The 21,194-nt window shown below is 49.3% G+C and overlaps 1 long non-coding RNA gene across 1 annotated transcript; it reads left to right on the forward strand.

Moving 5' to 3' along the window:
- Window positions 1-18,133: 18,133 nt before the first annotated feature.
- Window positions 18,134-20,820, forward strand: LOC129643780 (uncharacterized). The gene is made up of 3 exons (XR_008710499.1): window positions 18,134-18,235; window positions 20,185-20,356; window positions 20,595-20,820. It is a non-coding gene; the product is annotated as an uncharacterized LOC129643780 (long non-coding RNA).
- Window positions 20,821-21,194: the final 374 nt, after the last annotated feature.

Consider the following 21,194-nt stretch of genomic DNA (forward strand, 5'->3'; position numbering starts at 1 on the left):
AAAAGGAGAAACTTACAGCAGAGATTACTACATGCATCTCAGATGCTGAGCCAGATGTTGAGTTCAATCAAATGACCTGCCTCTCTCAGCTTGGTTTTCTGAAGAAAGCCCTCCCCAGGTTATTTCCCAGCACATGGCATTGGGGGAGAGCTGCAGTCCTGTCCTCCAGAGCCCACCAGGTCTGGTTCATGTTCAGCTGGGATGCATCCTGCCAGCCCTCTGACTGTCCTGGGTGTTTTTCCTGTTTGTGACATACTTTGGATATTACACTCGTATTCCACCATCAAAGTTTCCAAAGTGTGAGAATCAGAAAACATCAGTAACTGATCAATATTACCTACCTTCTCACTGCAATTATTTGACCCTAGATCTACTGAGCCTTCCCAAAAAGGGAGACTGTTCTCTTCACAGGGGACTTTCTGGGCATGGCCTTCCTGAAGGTGCCTCTTGGGTACAGGGTGGCCAAGCTGAATTCTGAGATGGACTGAAAGTCACATGGTGCCCTAGGACAAAGCATGGGCCTGAGTTCAGTCCCTAATCCTCCCACTTGCCAGTAGTGCTGTGTGTGTGCAGGGCAGGCATTTCTCAAGTCCAGAATGGTGCATGCAGATGGTGCTGGCCCTCCCCAGGAAATGCCCTCAGCTGCAGGGAGCAGTCTTGCCTGAGTTATGTCCCTTCCTAGGGGTGCAATGACCCAGCCCCATTGCCTAGATGGGGGAACATCTCTGAAGGTTCATCCAAGCTTTAGCAGCCCCATGGGAGCACCTGAGACTTCATGGCAATGTCAGTGCCATTCAACCTCTCCCTCAGCCCAGGCCTGTTTCTGTTCAGGGCTTGTTCCATGAACAGTCACCAATTAACTTTCTGCACACAGCCTTCCTCTCAGAGTCTATTTCCTGAAGACCCTGACCCTCAATGGCACATATTCACAAAATGAGGCCAATAATCCCCACCTCTAAAAGCTATTATGAGCCTTAAGTGAGCTCGTTTGTTCATATGAAGTCTCCTCTCTGACTCTGTGCCTGGAATACAGAGTGATCAATACATATTGTTCACTTTCTCCTTCTCTCTATTTTTTCTTCCTCCAAGTGTTTATGGATTTTATAGCTAGGGTTCTTTCTCCTCTGGGGGATACATCTGGCTTTCTGTTCATTGGCTGAGCAGAAGTGATTGACACATTCAAAACCCAGTAAGGGTCCAATCTCTTGTTGTGTTCAGGTGTTGTACATAACTGTGCTCATCTCTCATAAACATACACACCAAACACACACGCATGCACAAGGGGTATTGCAGAATTCTGCAATCTCTAAAGTTTTACAAACATCCAAGGCTTTATACCATCCCCACAACACATAGAGAATTGCTTGTATAGACACCTGTACACCAAGTGAGACATCCCAGGAAGGAGAGAGCACTTCCTGGTTGGTGCGATCAAGGAAGGCCTCATGAAACAGATCACATTCATCAAAGGTTTTGAAAGATGGATAAAAATCCAGCAGAGAGAGTAGGAGTGGCTTTCCAGACAAAGGGAATAATATCACAGTCCACTGTGGAGCTGGGAAAACACAAAACATGTCAAGACAAGCCCTACAGTCTTGACTGAAGACAGGGTTTTATAGAGAAGGACAAGGCAGAGGAGCGAAGGCTGGGGAGACACTGTGGAACTTGATGGGGTGGGGTCTTGAAGGCCAAACTGAGGCTGGAAGAAATGGGACTCCCTTGACAATTTGTGAGAATAGGGGAGAGCTTTAGGAAGCTCAGCCGTGGACAGGATTGAATGGGAACAGTATTGGAGGTCAGAAAACAAGTGTTGAGTCTGTGGCCACACACAGGGCTAGCCAGATGCCTTCCCCTGGCTGGGGCCCTGCTGGGTCAGGAGGGCTGGAGTCCCAAGGCAAGAGCACTAGCCTCTTTTTAAGATCACCACAACTATCAAACCTTTCAGGGGCAGCTGCGCAGGTACCCTCAGCTCCACTCTGAGGATCAACAAGTGAGCTCACTCCCCAACAATTGTTTGGGGAAGTGAAAGAGGAAACTGACTTCAATATCAGGGAGCCTGACTCACTGTTTCTCAGTGATCCTGCACAGGAAGAGTCTCTGAGCCTGCTGCCAGTCACCTCCTCTGTCCACACCTTACTTCATAGGAATGTAGACACCAAAAGGGAGTCCCAGAAACAGAACCCCTAGAGAAACTTCTAAAGACAAGACAGACCCAGCCCTCTTTCCCCACTCCCTTGCTGTAAGGCCTTGGGTGCATCACTTAACACCTTTCTAGGCCTCAGTTTCCTCATCCATAAAATGGTTATAGTAACTATCACCACCCATTTGTGGGACTTTTATGAGATCAAATAGCCTAATAAAGCTGAAAGTGCTTGAAGCGCTTCAGAAGTGGTGCTAAAGCAATGCAGGCTGTCATGGTGATGCTGTTATGTGACTGTGGATGGCCATAGCTGCCGCCCATCGAGACTGGGCATCTCTTTTCTCTGAAGAGCCTGAACGCTGCTCCTGGTGTCCTTTATTCACAAATAGTTCTCAAATGTTTCCTCTTGTTTAGTTGTGGGCTTTACACCAGAAGGCGCCACAGATACTGCCTACCTGAAACAGATGCTTGAGTCAGATGCTACGAAAGCCAGGAGGAGGGCCTGGCTGAGAGAGGCTGGGAGCTGACTCACCATCACTCTGCGGGAAAGCTGCTGGTGTCTTGGTCAGAGAAAGGCAGGTGACTCAAGGTGGACCTTTCTGGACACAGAGAGACCTGTGATCACTCATCTCTCCAATCCCATCTCTTTGGTTGGCATGGATCTCGAACCCAGCCCCTCCCCTCCCAGACTGCCTTCTGATCCCACTGCCTAAAAATCTAACAGTGGGGCCAGCATGACTCACCACAAGGTGACCTCGTTTTCCTCATCTGTAAAATGGGCCTAATAATCTCTGAGCTGCCTGCCTTTTAGGGCTGATATGAGGAGGGTCCCATGGGCCAAGGATGCGAGAATGTTTGGTGACTATAAGGTGTGGTACCAAGGTAAAGGTTTGAGAGGAACTTTCCAAGATATGCTTTAAGATGATTTTTCTGCCCAGTGGAGAGGAGGAAGAAGATGGCTGACAGCTGATCTGCAGGGGCTGTAAGAGAAGTCATGGGGGGATTCCAGGATGCTGGTTCCCTCCAGACTCAAAGTTCCAAAGCTGGACAGAAAGCATTTCTTGAACATGGGTATTCAAGAGAACAGCTCTTGGTGTTCTGATACAAAGTACTCCCCTTCAAAAAGAGCCAGCCCCCCAAAACCACAAGACCAGGACAGTGGAGGAGTCATAATCTCCCCTCAGACCACAGCTTGGCTGTTGCCCTCTCCCCAAGTGTCTCTGGATGCTCTGGGCAGAGGCATGGGCTGGCCTGTGCAGTGACACCCACCCAGACCACAAAGGAACATGACTGGGAGAGGGAAGAAGCCCTCTAATCAGGAGACGTCAGAGCTGAGTTACCAGGAGGCTGCAAGTCCCCTTTGCCAGGCTCCTGGCCTGAATGGAGAAGAGGAGAAGGCCCAGTGCCCCGGGCAGCAGGCATCCAGCGGGAACAAGGGCGAACCCAGGGTGGGCCCACTCGCCATCTCTGGCTCGACTCCCCTGCTCACAGGTAGGGGAGGGTGGAGAGGAAGTAGGTTAGAGTTCTCCAGGGAGAGTACCCCGGGAATAACCCACATCATCATAGCCCTCTGGGGCTTCCCTCCAGGGGGCTGGCGACAGGGGTGATGAACCCCAGAGTCCTTGAAGCAAAGTTCTCCACGTGCATGGAGAAGGTTTAGATCATCAGAGACTTTGTCCCTGTCCACCCCCCACCCCTTTTAAGTGTTCCCCAGTCTGAAATGATGTCCTCACTCACTAGTCTGAGATTTGCATCTTTCCTTTAACTTGACCTCTCTTACCCTCCAACTCAATACTCAAAAAACTAAGATCATGGCATCCAGTCCCATCACTTCATGGCAAATAGATGGGGAAAAGTGGAAGCAGTGACAGATTTCATTTTCTTGGGCTCCAAAATCACTATGGATGGTGACTGCAGTCCCAAAATTAAAAGACACTTGGTCCTTCCAAGAAAAGCTATAACAAACCTGCTGCTGCTGCTAAGTTGCTTCAGTCATGTCCGACTCTGTGCGACCCCATAGATGGCAGCCCACCAGGCTCCCCTATCACTGGGATTCTCCAGGCAAGAACACTGGAGTGGGTTGCCATTTCCTTCTCCAATGCATGAAAGTGAAAAGTGAAAGTGAAGTCACTCAGTCGTGTTCAATTCTTCGCGACCCCATGGACTGCAGCCTACCAGGCTCCTCCATCCGTGGGATTTTCCAGGCAAGAGTACTGGAGTGGGGTACCGTCGCCTTTTCCATAACAAACCTAGACAGCATATTAAAAAACAGAGACATCACTTTGCCCACAAAGGTCTGTCTAGTCAAAGCTATGGCTTGTAATCATAGTACATCAAAGTAATCACATACGGATGTGAGAGTTGGGCCATAAAGAAGGCTGAGTGCCAAAGAAATGATGCTTTTTAGTGGTGCTGGAGAAGATTCTTTGAGAGTTCCCTAGATAGCAAGGAGATCAAACCAGTCAATCCTAAAGGAAACTAACCCTGAATATTCATTGGAAGGACTAATCTGAAGCTCCAGTAATCTGACTACCTGATGCAAAGTGCCAACTCATTGGAAAAGACCTGATGCTGGGAAAGATTGAGGGTAGGAGGAGAAGGGGGAGACAAAGAATGAGATGGCAACACACATTCAGTGGATATGAGTTTGAGCAAACTCCGGGAGATAGTGAAGGACAGGGAAGCCTGGAGTGCTGGAGTCCATGGGGTTGCAAAGAGTTGGACATGACTTAGTGATTGAACAACAACCCTCCAACCAGATCCAGATCATACTTCCTGGTGGCCTGCCAGTGTGACTTACGTTGACTGTCCAGGTTGAGGGACCTCCATATCCCTGCTCACCTTCCTTAGTTCAGTGGCCATGAGTACCAACTCTGGAATCAGATTGGGTTCAAATCCCAGGTCTACCCTAACCAGTCCTGTGACCTGGGGCAGCTTACTTATCCTTTCTGGGTCTCCACTCTCCCCAGTGTATGGGAATCATAGCAGGATCCACCTCAGAGCCTTGCTGCAAGGATTAAATGTGTTCATATGTGCTCAGCATAGCATTTGCCACCCGATAAGTCCTACATCTGTGTTGGCTCCTTTTGACAGTTTCCACCCATTGCCTTTTCAAAGCTGGGCTTCAGATCTATTTTTGAAAGCCTCCCTGGGCTGCTCTCTGTTCTGCTGCCTTCTCCACGGTTGCACCTTCCCTTGTCATGTTGGGTCTCCCCTTGCTTCCTGGACACACAGTAGCTTATGTAAATTCATGGGACAAGCTAGCCAGCATTAATCCTAGGAACCCTCAGTCTTCCACCTGCCTGGGCTTGCAATCCTTTTCTACAAAGCCATGCCCCTCTCATCTTTCAAAACTGCTTAAAAACTCACCTCCTTTGTGAACCATGGCCCAGTGGGAGAAGCATATTTCTCTGGGTTTGAATCCCAGCCGAATCTGTACAGCGGGTGACCCTGGGCAAGGGCCACCTAACCTCTCTTTGTTTCAATTTCCTGATATGTCAAATGAGGGAAGTACCCGCCTCACAAGATGGAGATGATACACTGAAATGACCACCCCTGGGTGCCAGGTGCAGTGTTGGGGGCTATGGCACACATTAAATGCTCGATTAATGTTTCCCTTCTCTCCTTCCACCCTGCTCTGATAGCACAGTCTCCCCTCTGCACTCTAGCCCTTAATGATCTTTATAGCTACATCAGTCTCTCTCTATACGTTCTTGGATCTTTATCATGCATTCAGTTACCCTTTCATTCATTTGACATTTATTGGGCCTTTATTATTTGTCTGATGCTGTGCTGGGTCCTGGGGATGACTACGACGAAATTTTTGTTCTGCAGAACTCACAGAAAATTAAGAGGGTCAAATACGTGTGCAGATTAGTCTAGGGTCTTATGATAAGTGTCATAGCAGGGGTGTGTGTACAAGGCGATCTAGATCACAGCGTGTGGAGTGACTAACACTGATTTCAGCAATCAAGGGCCTTAAATTCAAGGGGGTGAGCCTTAACTGAGCCAATGCTGGGTGCCAGCATGGTTCTAAGCACAGGGAATTCAAGATAAAGAAGACAACGTCTCTGTCCTCAAGGAGTGCGGGGTCCAGGGACAAACTGATAAGAGGATGTGAGGATGATACCAGGTGGAGAGTGCCTATGTGCCCAGGGGGCTGTCATGCAAGGACGGGAGCAAGGGAGGCCTCCTGGAGGGGCGGACATCTAAGACGTGAAAAACAAGTAGGAATTGGCTAAACAACAGAGGGACAGAAGGTCTGTCCAGGTAAGTCTGGGAGGAGTGAGGCCAGGTAGAGGGCTCAGTAGCTCTGTATGGTTGGATGTATATGCATGAGGCTCAGAGCTTCTAAGGAGCTCTCCTTTCTTTGCTCCTCTTTCTCCCTACAACATCCTTTCTCCAGCCAGAGCCCTCAGTCCCAGCTCCAGGGCCGCCCTATCCCAGAGGATAAGCTCGGGAGCCATGCAGCCCAGGCTCTTCCTAAGGGCTGGGGGAGCTGTGGAAGGAGAACAGGGAGGGAACACCTTTGGTGGGTGCTTAGGCTGAGATGGAAAGAGGAGAGAATTCCCCCACCCCCTGTTCCCCACACAAGGACACTGAGCCAGGCTTGGCTTTGGCCGTGGTCAGTTCGTGGTAACAGCTGCTAGATATCAGGAAAGAACCTGCTTCCTCAGCTAAAACCTCCCCACCCCCAACCCCTCGGCCCCCCTACCCCTGCTAGATCGTAGCCCCCCCTTAATTCGGTCAAGCTGAAGGTCCCCCACCTTCCTGGCGTTTTACTACACAGCCAGAGGGAGGCAGGGATGCCCAGCACATCCCACATCTACTGATGGACAGACATGTGGTCACCACACTCACTCCCACACTTGCACACTCACACACGTGCACACACAAACTCACAGCACCCACGCGCACACACAAACTCTCACAACACTTGCCCACACATCTGCTCCTCCACACACACATTCGCACAGCAGAAGGGCACAGCCTGCCTCCGTTCCGTAAGTTCCCTTTGGGGAGTACCAGCGCCCTGGAAGGTTGTGAAGCCCTGGACCTGAAAATCCCAGCATCGCTTGCTGAGAGGGCACCAAAGGGTTAAGAGGGAACATTTCCAGGGAGTTTGCCTCTTAATCAACACAGTTAATTCTTTTCCTTTTACAAACATAAATTCTTGGCAGTCAGTAACCAAGAAAGAAAGGGGTAAGAAAAAAACCTTAACCCAACATTAGTCAAATCTTTGCCTCTTCCTATTTTTTTTTCAAGTTAAAACTCAGGGGAATTCAAAGCAATGAGAGAAATCCCAGCCCAGATGGAATGTTTTTGCTAATATACGTCTGCAAGTTATTTAAATGTATGTTTAAGTGTGCATGTGTGTGTGTGAGAGAGAGAGAGAGAGAGAATATGAGAGCAAGCGAGTATGGTTGAGTGGTGCGTGTGTGTGTGTGTGTGTGTGCGCATTTGTGCGTGTGTGTGACTGGGGCAGACAACAGAGCAGAGCAGTCACCAGAGGCTCTGCCTGAGCCCAGCTGTCCTCCAGCCTCAACTCTCCTGTCTAGACCTGAAGCAGGACAAGGCCATTACAGGACAGTCCTTGTCCTTCAACCCAGGGTCTCCTGGGATAACAGCCCCTGCCTTTGCCCCCTCAGCCCCAGGATGGCCTAGGTGACACTTTCTGTCAGGATAGATAACCCACCCACCACACACTTTCTTGTCCTTTTTCCTGCTTAGCCAGAAGACTTGGGGGCTGGAGTTTCCAGGCCTGGAGGAGAGGGACAGTTGAGAGGACCAGGCCCCACCCCCACACAATAGCACCCCCACCACCACCATCACACACACAAGGGCCCTGCCTGGACTAGAAATCAAGGCTTAGGCTCTATTCCTGGCCTCTGGGGGTCTCCTCTCAGTGCTCTCTCATGATCTTCAGAACCCCTGGTAGTTCCCCTCAGCTTTGAGCCTCACCCCTCAGAATGCCTCCACATGACAGGCCTGACCCTCACCCACACACCCCACCTCAGCAAAGCCCCCCACCTGCCCCTACAAGAGCTCCCAGCTGGGCTCAGGGTGCAGGGGCTTTGCAGACAAACTCCTCAGCACGTGCCCCCACCTCCCAGCTCTCTCTCCTCTGCTCCCTCCCGAGCTGACTTTAATTCTTTTCATCTTTCCTCTGAAATCACTCCTCTGGTCCCGTAATCAGCTGTGTGGGTTCCAACTTCCTGATTTCCAGGGGGAGATTAAGCAGCTTTCTCCATCTAAAGGCACGTTGGATGGCTGGGCCACCCTGTAGGCTGGCCGGACCCCTTTCTGGCGAGGTGCCTGCTCTCACTCTTCTGAGTCCTGGCCACCCTGTGTCCTGGGCCTTCCACAAGGATCTTCCCAGGCCCCCAGCCCGCCCTAGTCCCCAGAGATTCCAGCCCTCCCATCGTTCCTCCTTCACACAGAGGCCTCTTGGCATCTCCAGCCAGGCCCAGAGTTCGCAGTCCACAGCCTTCTCTATCACCCACTTTTGGAAAAGGGGAGATGGGGGTGGGGATATGGCAGCACTCAGGATCTGGAATCTGCAGAGGGATTCTCAGTCGGGTTGCCCACCCTTCCCTTTCTCCTAGGGCTTTTCTGCTCCTCCCACCCACTCTTGCCCTCAGAGGCCCTTTTTTGAGATTGTGAACATCCATGGTCTCCTCTGGATGATGAGGTGACATGACGAGCAAGCTTTCAACTCCCCAAGAGTGCATCATCTACCCTGAACCTCTTCTGGAGCCATCTCAAGGTCTGGTGCTCAGCTGAGCCCTGGCTTGAGACAAAGCAAAACGGGGCCAGGGGCACGCGTTGCCTGGGAGGGGCTGCCGGAGACAGGGACACAGAGGGAGAGAATACAAGGGGAAGGAGAACTGAGCTGGGAATTATGTGCCATTTCAGCTTGCCCGATATGAAGCTAGGGTATAGTGGTAAAGCTTAGATCTGACTTTTCAACAGGAAGAAAACATTGCCTAGAAAAGGAACTCCTGAGATGGAAAGAGGGAAAGAAGCCGTTCTGTGGGAAGTCTCCTGAAATGTCACTTTGTTAGGGCTTCAGTTTCTTCTGAAATGATGTGGGGCCTTTCCCCCCTCCCCGGGGACCCTGGCTTCCTGCCAACAGGACCCTTGGGTCTGTCTGTCTTGGACTGTGGGCTTCAGAGAGCCCATGAATTCCCTGACATCAATATGCAAAGTCTCAAGGACATGAACAGTAGCATGAGGGGAGAGACTTCATAGCCTTAATCCTGTCCCCAAAAGGGTCTCTCATTCCAAGAAGTTAAAAACCACCGAATCAGAGGTTAACACGGAAGTGACACATGAGGCTGGCCAAACTGACCCAAAAGATGGGCCTGGAGTGGAGCCACATGACCTCTGGCTGAACCAAGCAGACTGAGTCAGACCCAGGCAGTGATGGGAGTCTGAGGAGCTGACCTGCACTCCTAGATGGGAGGAGGGGCAAGGAGGGGTTCCGGGGATGACCCAGGTGTCTGGAGACCCCAGCTTAGAGCAGATCTCTGCCAGGTGAAAATCCCATGGCTCACAAGACACTTTCATTGGACTCAGCTATTTGCGGGCTTTATCTGCTGGGGACTGGCAAGTACTAGCTGGCGAGATGGTAAAGGTGACCCAGAGAGCCTTAGGTCTTCCTGAAGCACAGGTGAAAAGTGCACAGAAGTGTCTGCGCCCGTAAGTTTCACAATATGTACCAAATTCACCCGTCTCAGGGCAAAAATACAGTCCACACTTCAAGGGGCTGTGTGTGTATCCAGGCCCGACATGGGCAAGTCAGTGGAATCCCAGAGGCATAGAGGGCAAGGTCAGTCAGTGCCAAGGGGACCATCTGGAGGGAACAAGTGTTGTTTAACAAAAAATGTCCGTTAGCCCAACCCCACACTATGGGGACTACACACTAACCAGGCTGCTGGAACTTTCTGGGCCACAGTGCCCTCTTCCACGAAATGATGAAGTTGGGCTGGAGGGGTTCTGAGGACACCTTCAGTGTCGACACCTCAGGTTTTAAGAAATGCCTCCTCTGTCCCCTCCCTGGAGCTCTCGTGGGGGCAGAGTGCCGAAGTGGAGATTATCCAAAAGCCCAGGGAGTATTCCCACCCTGCCAGAGTTCCAAGACCACCTACCCAGGGCCTCTGCCCGCTCCCTCCTCCCACAATGTCAATTTCCCTACAGAAGAGGCTGTGGGAGCACGACAGTTTCCCTCTTTGTGTTTTAATTTGTTTGCTTGCTTACTCTTTTGCTCAAATCGAGTGCATTCAGGGGACAGGAAGTGGGAGGCTGGCTGGGACAGGTAAGCAAGGAACAGCCTGGACCCAGCTTGTTGGCTGCTCTCCAGCCAGAAGGTTGGGGTGACCAGCTGTGAATTCTCCCTAGGTTCTGTGAGGACGGACACACAGCGGCTACTGCCACACTGGACAACCCCTCAAGCTCCCTCTCTAGAGCCTTGTGGCTGTAGAATGTTTTCTTCTACCCACTGCATATCTGTGTGCTTTATAAGTGTGCTCTATAAATATGTAGGTATATATGTATTAATAGCTGTTGTTGTTTAGTCTGACTCCTTTGAGACTGCATGGACTGTAGCCCACCAGGCTCCTCTGTCCATGGGATTCTCCAGGCAAGAATACTGGAGTGAGTTGCCATCTCCTTCTCCAGGGGATCTTCCCAACCCAGGGATGGAACCCTCATCTCCTGCAGTGGCAGGTGGATTCTTGATTACTGAGCTAGCACGGAAGCCCACATACAGCTAGGCAGATAGGAATCGGTTTACGAGGTGGTGGCACGGCTCCTGCCTGTGGCAGCCAAGTTGCTGTCAGGACTCCTCACAGGGTGGCTCCCCTGTCTCTCCCCAGGGTCTCCCCCGTCACTTCCGCCTGTGACTCCTTTTCCCCACTCCCCAACGTCAAGCTGTCATCATCGCCAACTCCTCCCTCACTTTTCTTCCCTGCAGCCCGGCTGTTGCTATATCCTTATTCTTCCTCCACAGCAGCTCTGAAATCTGTTCCTTGCTTGGTGTCCGCCCCCTCCATCAACAACCCCCTCCTGTGTCCCCATCTCTCCTGTCTCTTGTCTCTGCCGGCTTTTTTTTTTTTTTTTTTGCTCCTCCCCCTCTCTGACTTTGTGCTTTGCCTGCTCTTTGTCCATCTGCCTGTCCCTCTCGGTTCATGCTTGTTTTACGTGCAGCCCTGTTTCCTGGCCCCTTTGAATCCCTGTGCACCGTTCTCTCAGTTGGCCTCTTTCTCTCTGGTCGGTTGTGGGTGTTTGTCTTTATCTCTCCACTGTCTTCTAACAGGTCATAGCCAGAAACTCCTTGGGGAAGCAGGGTTGGAGCTTTCTTCTTTCTAACCTCGCTGTCAAGTTGACTTCCCAGCTGGCCTGAGCTCTGAGCAGAGCAGAGCAGAGGCAGCGCAGCAGGGAGACGGACCTCGGCCTGAGAGATCCATGGGCCGTGGGGAGAACAGCTGGGCCGGAGGAGCCAGTGATGCAGCCCTGCCTGTTACTAAAACAAGTGGCAGGCCTGGCTCATTTGCATGTCGGGTCTCTTTTACATAAATCTGCATGTCAAGCTGGAGGCCCAGGAACCAGGTAATGCAAAATGATGCAAAATAAATTAGAGTGCCCTTCTGCAGATGCAAGCCAGCCCTATCCAACTGACAGCAAACCCAGAAGGGCTGGTGTGCTCCTACAGTAAGGGGGCAGTGGGGGAGTGGGGAAGTGGGGAATTGGGGGGGTGGGGCAGGAGCAGAACCGCTGGCCTGCCCTCTAGCCTGGCTCCAGGGTGGCCCTGGGAGAGAGGATGGGCCCCCATGACTGCAGAGGGCTGTGAAGCCAGCCAGCTTGGACCACAGGCTCATCCAGACCCTGGAGACTTGGACTCCAGGGCTGGGAGAGGGGGCATTTAGGGCTCACCCCATCCGGTGAGGGAAAAGGAGTAGGAGAGGGACCTTTCCAAGGTTGCCCAGCCCGATGTGGCAGGGCCCAGCACAGAAGCCTGCACTCCTGGCTCTCAGCAAAGTAACCTCTTTGTTCTGTATCATGGGATAGAAGTGGGTGAATTTCACTGGGGGTCTCCAGTGACTTTGGGGGAATCAAATCAGAGATGTCAGTCTACCCTGCTACTCTACCTGGCCTTTGGGAGCACTGCCCCTGTGCTAACCACCTTGGGATGCCCTTCAGAGCTCCCTGACCCAGATCTGGGGTCCTATTCCCCTCAAGAAAAGGCAGCGTGGGAAAGGTGGGAAAGAAGTAATAGCCATTCTCCCTCTGCATTCTCTAGCTTCTGCGAAGTGTGACTTCTTGGCTCCCCTCTGGATTGGGAAGTGGTTTCTGAAGCCCCAAGGCTTCTGAGAGGCTCCTTCATGTGAGAGGTGGATGGAGAGGAGGGTCGCAGCATCACAGCCTGCCCCAGGCCCGGCTCTGTTTCTCCTCTGACCCAAAAGGTGGACCAGCCATGGGATCCCAAATGCTCCCAAAGACCTCACACCCTCTCCAGATGCACCACACAGCTTGTTTAAAGGGGACCCACGGCAAATCACGTCTGTGCTAACTAGGACCTCTGCTCCAATTCTCCTCTGCTGCAGGAAGCTAGCCAACAGAGCTCCATCCTGCCCTGAAAGTGCAGGCTAACCGTGGGGGTGGTATCTCATGGGGCAGGACACCCATGGTTAAAAACAATGAGCCACATCTCTGCCTGTGTAGTGCCGCTGCAGCTTACCAGCCGTGTGATCCAGGGCAAGACACCTGGCCTCTTTGACCCAAGTTTTCTCATCTATAAATTCCAGGTGGTAAGCATTCCTACCTGGTAGGGTTATCGTGAGGCATAAATGAGAAAAAGCACAGACAGCACCCCAAACACTGCCTGGCACAAAGGAAGCAACTATAAATGGTGAAAAAGTGAAAGTGTTTATCACTCAGTCATGTCTGACTCTTTGCAAGTCGATGGACTGTAACTCACCAGCCTCCTCTGTCCAGGGGATTCTCCAGGCAAGAATACTGGAGTGGGTTGCCATTCCCTTCTCCAGGGGATCCTCCCAAATCAGGAATCAAACTGGGGTCTCCCACATTGCAGGCAGATTCTTTACTGTCTGAGCCACCTGGGAAGCCCAGTAGTATTACTCTTGCAAATACAGGTATCATAACCAGGCCAACCTAGGTCAGAGGAAGGGGCTGGGAAGCAGAAAGAAGTTCAGGTGGGGTCTCTCTCCCACTGCCGTTCCTCTTCCCATCACCTTCTTCTGTTCCCCACCCTCCAATCTAGTCTCCACATCTGTTTAGTTCAGTTCAGTTCAGTCGCTCAGTCCTGTCTGACTCTTTGCGACCCCATGAATTGTAGCACGCCAGGCCTCCCTGTCCATCACCAACTCCCGGAGTTCACTCAGACTCACGTCCATTGAGTCAGTGATGCCATCCAGCCATCTCATCCTCTGTCGTCCCCTTCTCCTCCTGCCCCCAATCCCTCCCAGCATCAGAGTCTTTTCCAATGAGTCAACTCTTCGCATGAGGTGGCCAGAGTACTGGAGTTTCAGCTTTAGCATCATTCCTTCCAAAGAAATCCCAGGGCTGATCTCCTTCAGAATGGACTGGTTGGATCTCCTTGCAGTCCAAGGGACTCTCAAGAGTCTTCTCCCAACACCACAGTTCAAAAGCATCAATTCTTCGGCGCTCAGCCTTCTTCACAGTCCAACTCTCACATCCATACATGACCACAGGAAAAACCATAGCCTTGACTAGACGAACCTTTGTTGGCAAAGTAATGTCTCTGCTTTTGAATATGCTATCTAGGTTGGTTATAACTTTCCTTCCAAGGAGTAAGCATCTTTTAATTTCATGGCTGCAGTCACCATCTGCAGTGATTTTGGAACCCAAAAAAAAAACAAAGTCTGACACTGTTTCCACCGTTTCCCCATCTATTTCCCATGAAGTGATGGGACCAGATGCCATGATCTTTGTTTTCTGAATGTTGAGCTTTAAGCCAACTTTTTCACTCTCCTCTTTCACTTCCATCAAGAGGCTTTTTAGTTCCTCTTCATTTTCTGCCATAAGGGTGGTGTCATCTGCATATCTGAGGTTATTGATATTTCTCCCAGCAATCTTGATTCCAGCTTGTGTTTCTTCCAGCCCAGCATTTCTCATGATGTACTCTGCATATAAGTTAAATAAGCTGACAATATACAGCCTTGACATACTCCTTTTCCTATTTGGAACCAGTCTGTTGTTCCATGTCCAGTTCTAACTGTTGCTTCCTGACCTGCATACAGATTTCTCAAGAGGCAGGTCAGGTGGTCTGCTATTCCCATCTTTTTAAGAATTTTCCACAGTTTATTGTGATCCACACAGTCAAAGGCTTTGGCATAGTCAATAAAGCAGAAATAGATGTTTTTCTGGAACTCTCTTGCTTTTTCCATGATCCAGCAGATGTTGGCAATTTGATCTCTGGTTCCTCTGCCTTTTCTAAAACCAGCTTGAACATCTGGAAGTTCACGGTTCACGTATTGCTGAAGCCTGGCTTGGAGAATTTTGAGCATTACTTTACTAGCATGTGAGATGAGTGCAATTGTGCGGTAGTTTGAGCATCCTTTGGCATTGCCTTTCTTTGGGAATGGAATGAAAACTGACCTTTTCCAGTCCTGTGGCCACTGCTGAGTTTTCCAAATTTGCTGGCATATTGAGTGCAGCACTTTCACAGCATCATCTTTCAGGATTTGAAATAGCTCAACTGGAATGCCATCACCTCCACTAGCTTTGTTCATAGTGATGCTTTCTAAGGCCCACTTGACTTCACATTCCAGGATGTCTGGCTCTAGGTGAGTGATCACACCATCATGATTATCTGAGTCATGAAGATCTTTTTTGTACAGTTCTTCTGTGTATTCTTGCCACTTCTTCTTCATATCTTCTGCTTCTGTTAGGTCCATACCATTTCTGTCCTTTATTGAGCCCATCTTTGCAAGAAATGTTCCCTTGGTATCTCTAATTTTCTTGAAGAGATCTCTAGTCTTTCCCATTCTGTTGTTTTCCTCTATTTCTTTGCACTGATCGCTGAAGAAGGCTTTCTTATCTCTTCTTGCTGTTCTTTGGAACTCTGCATCCAGATGCTTATATCTTTCCTTTTCTCCTTTGCTTTTCACTTCCCTTCTTTTCACAGCTATTTGTAAGGCCTCCCCAGACAGCCATTTTGCTTTTTTGCATTTCTTTTCCATGGGGATGGCCTTGATCCCTGTCTCCTGTACAATGTCACGAACCTCCATCCATAGTTCATCAGGCACTCTATCTATCAGATCTAGGCCCTTAAATCTATTTCTCACTTCCACTGTATAATCATAAGGGATTTAATTTAGGTCATACCTGAATGGTCTAGTGGTTTTCCCTACTTTCTTCAATTTAAGTCTGAATTTGGTAATAAGGAGTTCATGATCTGAGCCACAGTCAGCTCCTGGTCTTGTTTTTGTTGACTGTATAGAGCTTCTCCATCTTTGGCTGCAAAGAATATAATCAATCTGATTTCGGTGTTGACCATCGGGTGATGTCCACGTGTAGAGTCTTCTCTTGTGTTGTTGGAAGAGGGTGTTTGCTATCACCAATGCATTTTCTTGGCAAAGCTCTATTAGTCTTTGCCCTGCTTCATTCCGTATTCCAAGGCCAAATTTGCCTGTTCTTGACTTCCTACTTTTGCATTCCAGTCCCCTATAATGAAAAGGACATCTTTTTTGGGTGCTAGTTCTAAAAGGTCTTGTAGGTCTTCATAGAACCATTCAACTTCAGCTTCTTCAGCGTTACTGGTTGGGGCATAGACTTGGATTACTGTGATATTGAATGGTTTGCCTTGGAAACGAACAGAGGGAAAGTATTAAAACACACCTACTGTCACGCCACTTCTTTGCTTTAACTCCTTTCTGGCTCCCTATTGCTCTTAGGATAAAGCCCACACACCTTAACATGGTCTTACAAGACTTTTTGTAATCTGGCTCCTGCTTATCTCTGAGCCTTATTTCTCAACCTCTTGTAACCTAAGCTTTGGGACCACGGTTGCTCAGACACGCATGTTGGCACTCACCTCCAGGCCTCTGCACGGGCTGCTTCCTGACCCCAGCTACTCACCTCTTCTGCAGTCAGTTTAGAAGTCGTTTCCTCAGAATACTCCTGCTCTCCTGGCTGAGGATGAAAAGAGAAGGGTTATGGAGCTTCTCGTCCCAGGAGATTTTTCTGAGGTTCAGGAAGTAAGGATGTCTAAGATCATTTAGTCTCCTTTGGCAGAGAAGAAACCCAAGACCCAGAGGGAGGGGGCTTCCTCTAGGTTCCCCCCAGCCTCCCTCCACACTAGCACAGAGGGAACCAGTGACCCCTCCAATCAGTGACACCTCCTCTGACACCAAGGATGACCTCTCATTCTAATTCATTTGCATCTAATCATTTAATCACCTCTCCCAGGGAGAATGAATAAACAGAAAAGACCAGGAGACCCAAAGGAATGAATTCCAAGCCCTCGGAGAGCCCACAGGGATGTGTGTGTTTTGGGGCCAGGGCTATTTTAGTGACTGTTCCCATGGGTTCACTATCTCCTTTTCCCTCTTTATCAGATTCTGGTTGGCCTCATCTGCCAAGTGAGAGGAGCATGTGACCAGGGAATTGAGGGGCACAGGGGGCTCCTTGGGGAGCTGTGAATTTAAAGCATGGCCAAGTGAGAACCAGTCAAGGCCACTGCTGCAGCTTAGAAAACAAACAAGTTCTGGAACCAGAAAACCTAGTTTAAGTCCCACTTGCTAGCAATGTGAAAGTGCGAATCAGTGAACCTCTCTGTACCTTAGTCTCTTACTGTAAAATGGGAGTAACACAATAACTCTCTTACCAGGCTGTCATGAGGGTCTGGTGAGGAAATAGGTGGGAAAGCGCCTCCTACACGGTTCAGCACTCAACATGCCTTCTTTGAGAGCTGAACATGCACAGGAAGGTTCTGATCAGGAACCAGGCTCCAAAGCCCAGAGCTGATTGCTAACTCAGCCCCCTGCTCTTGCTGCCCTCCTGTGCCTAATCTGTTATGGACTGAAAGGTGTTGGGCTTATAAATATTTGCTCCTTATGGCCAGGCTTTCCTGAGTGTTATCAGCCTGGCTGATAAGATAATCCTGCCCGGTGGGGCAGGCTCTGGCACCTGGCATTCTGTGTTGCAGGTGACCTAGCAGACTTAACTTTTTAATACCTAGCAAGTCAATACAGAGGCTCTCGGCTTACCGGCTAGGAGGGGCCGGCCAAGGGGGACTCCGAAATTAATTCTCTTTGTTTCTGAATCTGATGTCTAGAATTGACCGGAGACTCCAAGTTAACACCTTTCCTGCCAGATGGTGACTGGGTCTTCACCGGCTCCACTGAGCTCAGAACCAAAATGATTTTGAAAAGACTTGAAGTGAGCGCCCTTCTCCTTTAATTAAGCACAAAATCTCCATATCTATTTCAGGCTTTGAAAAGTGAAACCCAGAGAAGGCAGGTTCCCCAGGCAGAGGAGAGAGGTGTGTGGAATTAATATTCCATCTCTATTTTTCCTGTGTAATAAGTTGACTAAGCTTATCAGGGGGACCTGGGCTGCATTTAGCTCGTGGGCAAGCCGGGCTCACACTCTAGCCTCACTTTCCACATTAGAACAGTTAACCGGCCAGGTGAGGTGAGTCAGGGTTAAGAGGAATATCTGGGACCTGTCCCGCCTTGTTTGGGCACCCATGACGATTTGGCAGCACGTCCCTCCTCCCTCAAATGCTCTAGCCTGACCCTCAAAGTTCTGGGTGCACCCTGAACCACCTTGGGCACTCCCCACACATTCCCCCACTGCCTTTCACCTCTCCCAGCTTCAGCGGGCATGTGGACTTGCCGGTATTTTTTAGAGAGAGAGTCTTTTTTAATTGGAGGATAATTGCTTTATAATGTTGTGTTGGTTTCTGCTGTGAAACAGCTTTAAATATACATATAACCGCTCCGTCTTGAGCCACTCTCCCCCATGACTTGCAGGTATTTAAAGAAGAAGGCAGGGGAAAGGGAGGGGCTATGCTGGGACTGCCCCAGTCCTGTACCTCCAGGAAGAAAGGTAACTGCCCAGACAGGCTGCTTCCTGAGGTCCAGCAGACCCTTCTTCCTTCCACCCCATCGTTCTCCCTTCTCTGCTGGTCAGAGGGCAACTCCAGGACTGCTCCTCTCCAGAACTGAGGGCTCTCAATGAATCTGCTTCACAAACATCAAATTCTCATAGAAAACTTCAGAATCCTGGGAAAGAAATCCTTGGAACCCAGTGTGGGAAACATTACTCTGGGCTGTCATCTCTTTTTGAACATCCACTTAGCTCCTCCCATCTCTACGAGAAGCTCTTGGGAGCAGGGAGGATACCAGTATAGAATATGTTTCCAAATAAGCAGGAGGGGGTTTCAGAGATCAATGACTCCATCCCCTCTTTGCCATGGATGGATAGAATCTAGTTCAAGGAGGGAAAGTGGTCGGTCCAATGAGTTCTCACACTGAGGCTGGGCCAGTGGGGCTTCACTGGGGATTCACTAGTGGAGGGTACATATCACAGTCTAGGGGCTCTGGAGTCAGAGGGACCTGAGGTCAAATTTTGGCTCAGCTGTGAGTCTTGGCCAAGTTATAAAAGCTTCTTTGTGCTTCAGTTTTATCATTTGTAGGATGGGATAATAGTAACCACTTCATAGGGTCCATAGATGAGATGAGGAACGTTACCTGCCTGACATGTATTACTCTAGAATTTCCTGAAGGAGTGGCTTAATTTCATTTACTGCTGTATCCTCAGACCCTAGAACGTGCCATGCCCAGAGCAGCAGTGAACAAATGCATGTTGAATGGATGAATGCAGCGTATAGTTCTTTTTATCACTCTTACCCCTAGTGGTTCTTATGATCACTATTATTGACCTGAGTATTTTCTTGTTCAACTTCACTCAGCTTTTCTTTTCCTCTCCTGGACTCTTTTCTGTTTTCTCCTTGTAGCGGCATGTACAGGGGCATTCCTGCAGATGTACGCCTTCATACCTGCACTGCTTCTCTCTTCACCTCTTCTCATCTGCAGGGGGAGAGAGAGAATCATGAGGCTGAATCCATACCTTTGCTTTCCTACCCAAGCCCCACCCAACTCAGGGTTCAAATTACTGCTCCCCTTCATATATCTGAAATATATAGTGAAATTCTGTCCACTCTTCTCTAATATACTTAGTGCTGCTTAGTAAGTCAGGGTGGTGGAAAAAAAAAATATTCCCCAGTATTTTTTCATTTCCAAGGAAGGCTGTCCATTTGGTTTTGTTTTGTCTGATTCAAAACTGACTGATGCAATTCCCTTCACTCTGACAAATCAGGACCCTCAGCAAAGAAGGAAACAGAGCCAAAGAGAGAAGAGAAAGGCTCAGCCACTTTTTGGAGATTTATGAAGCTCCCATTCGAGCACAGGCAGCTGGACAGTGCTCTCCTAGGTTCAGGCCTCAAGTTTCAGGAAAACAAAAAGACTCCAAGACGCGCCTTCATTTGAGTCATTTGGGTGGAGTTGGTGTTTTTATCTTTGTTATCTTCCTATTTCCCTCCCCTCTGAGCTGAGTGCTTCCGTCTGCCTTTGGGGTCTAGGACAACTGGGCTAAAATACCAAGAGATGATCCTTCCGTTCTCTCAAGTCCCATTTTCACTCCTTTTGTCCCACTTCTGGGTTTAGGGTTTTAATTCATTTTGAATTGGTGATCCACTTGAGAGGAAAACACATAGGAAATGGATAGACTGGACTGTAATATGACATAAATAACTCAACCCTACAAATTAACACAAGCCTACACCTGAAAGAATCAGACCACAAGCAAACAAGAATTTGGCTAATAACAGAAAATAATAATAATGCCTATGGCCTTTAACTAGATCAGTGTGACTTAAAAATAAATCGTAAAGTGAAATACTCAATCCAGACAAACTGTAGGGGTTGATTTGGTTTATGTATTCCCCTAAGGTATATGACTAAAAAACAGATTTTGTTTACAATCATCTTTTTTAGTAAGCTAACTGAACCGACTCTTTTGCGACCCCATGGACTGTAGTCTTCCAGGCTCCTCTGTCCATGGGATTTCTCAGACAAGAATACTGGAGTGTGTTGTCATTTTCTCCTCTGGGCGATCTTCCTGACACAGGGATTGAACTCGCATCTTTTGCATCTGCTGCATTGGCAGGTGGGTTCTATTACTAAATTAATGGAAATGTTGACTCTGTACAGATAAGTGGTTTCCATCCTCTTGAGGGTGGCCACCCCCCGTTTTGAGTTCAGATCTTACTGGGCACAGGGCCCAATGGTGAGTGTCCAACCCCCTGAAACCTAGCCAAGCAGGGAGGCCAGGTGGAGGTGGTCCACCTAGTGGGACTCCAACAAGCTGAAGCAGGTAACAGGAGCATCTCTTACATTGATTACAGGCCCTCTGAGTGGAAGGGATGCACCTTCGGAGTTGAGAGTGGGCCCTGTGCATCAAGTCCAGTAGATGGACAATTCAAGTCGATTATAGACTGAAGGCTTGTGTCATCCCTGATGTGGTGGTATCATGCAGATGGTGATTGTAGCCATGAAATTAAAAGATGCTTGCTCATTGGAAGGAAAGTTATGACCAACCTAGACAGCATATTAAAAAGCAGAGACATTACTTTGCCAACAAAGGTCCGTCTAGTCAAGGCTATGGTTTTTCCAGTAGTCATGTATGGATGCGAGAGTTGGACTATAAAGAAAGCTGAGCACCGAAGAATTGATGCTTTTGAACTGTGGTGTTGGAGAAGACTCTTGAGAGTCCCTTGGACTGCAAGGAGATCCAAACAGTCCATCCTAAAGGAGATCAGTCCTAGGTGTTCATTGGAGGAACTGATGTTGAAGCTGAAACTCCAATACTTTGGCCACCTGATGCGAAGAGCTGACTCATTTGAAAAGACCCTGATGCTGGGAAAGATTGAGGGCAGGAGGAGAAGGGGACGACAGAGGATGAGATGGTTGGATGGAATCACCGACTCAATGGACATGGGTTTGGG

This window comes from Bubalus kerabau, chromosome 2 (assembly GCF_029407905.1).
Source record: "Bubalus kerabau isolate K-KA32 ecotype Philippines breed swamp buffalo chromosome 2, PCC_UOA_SB_1v2, whole genome shotgun sequence".
Classification (NCBI taxonomy): Eukaryota; Metazoa; Chordata; class Mammalia; order Artiodactyla; family Bovidae; genus Bubalus; species Bubalus kerabau.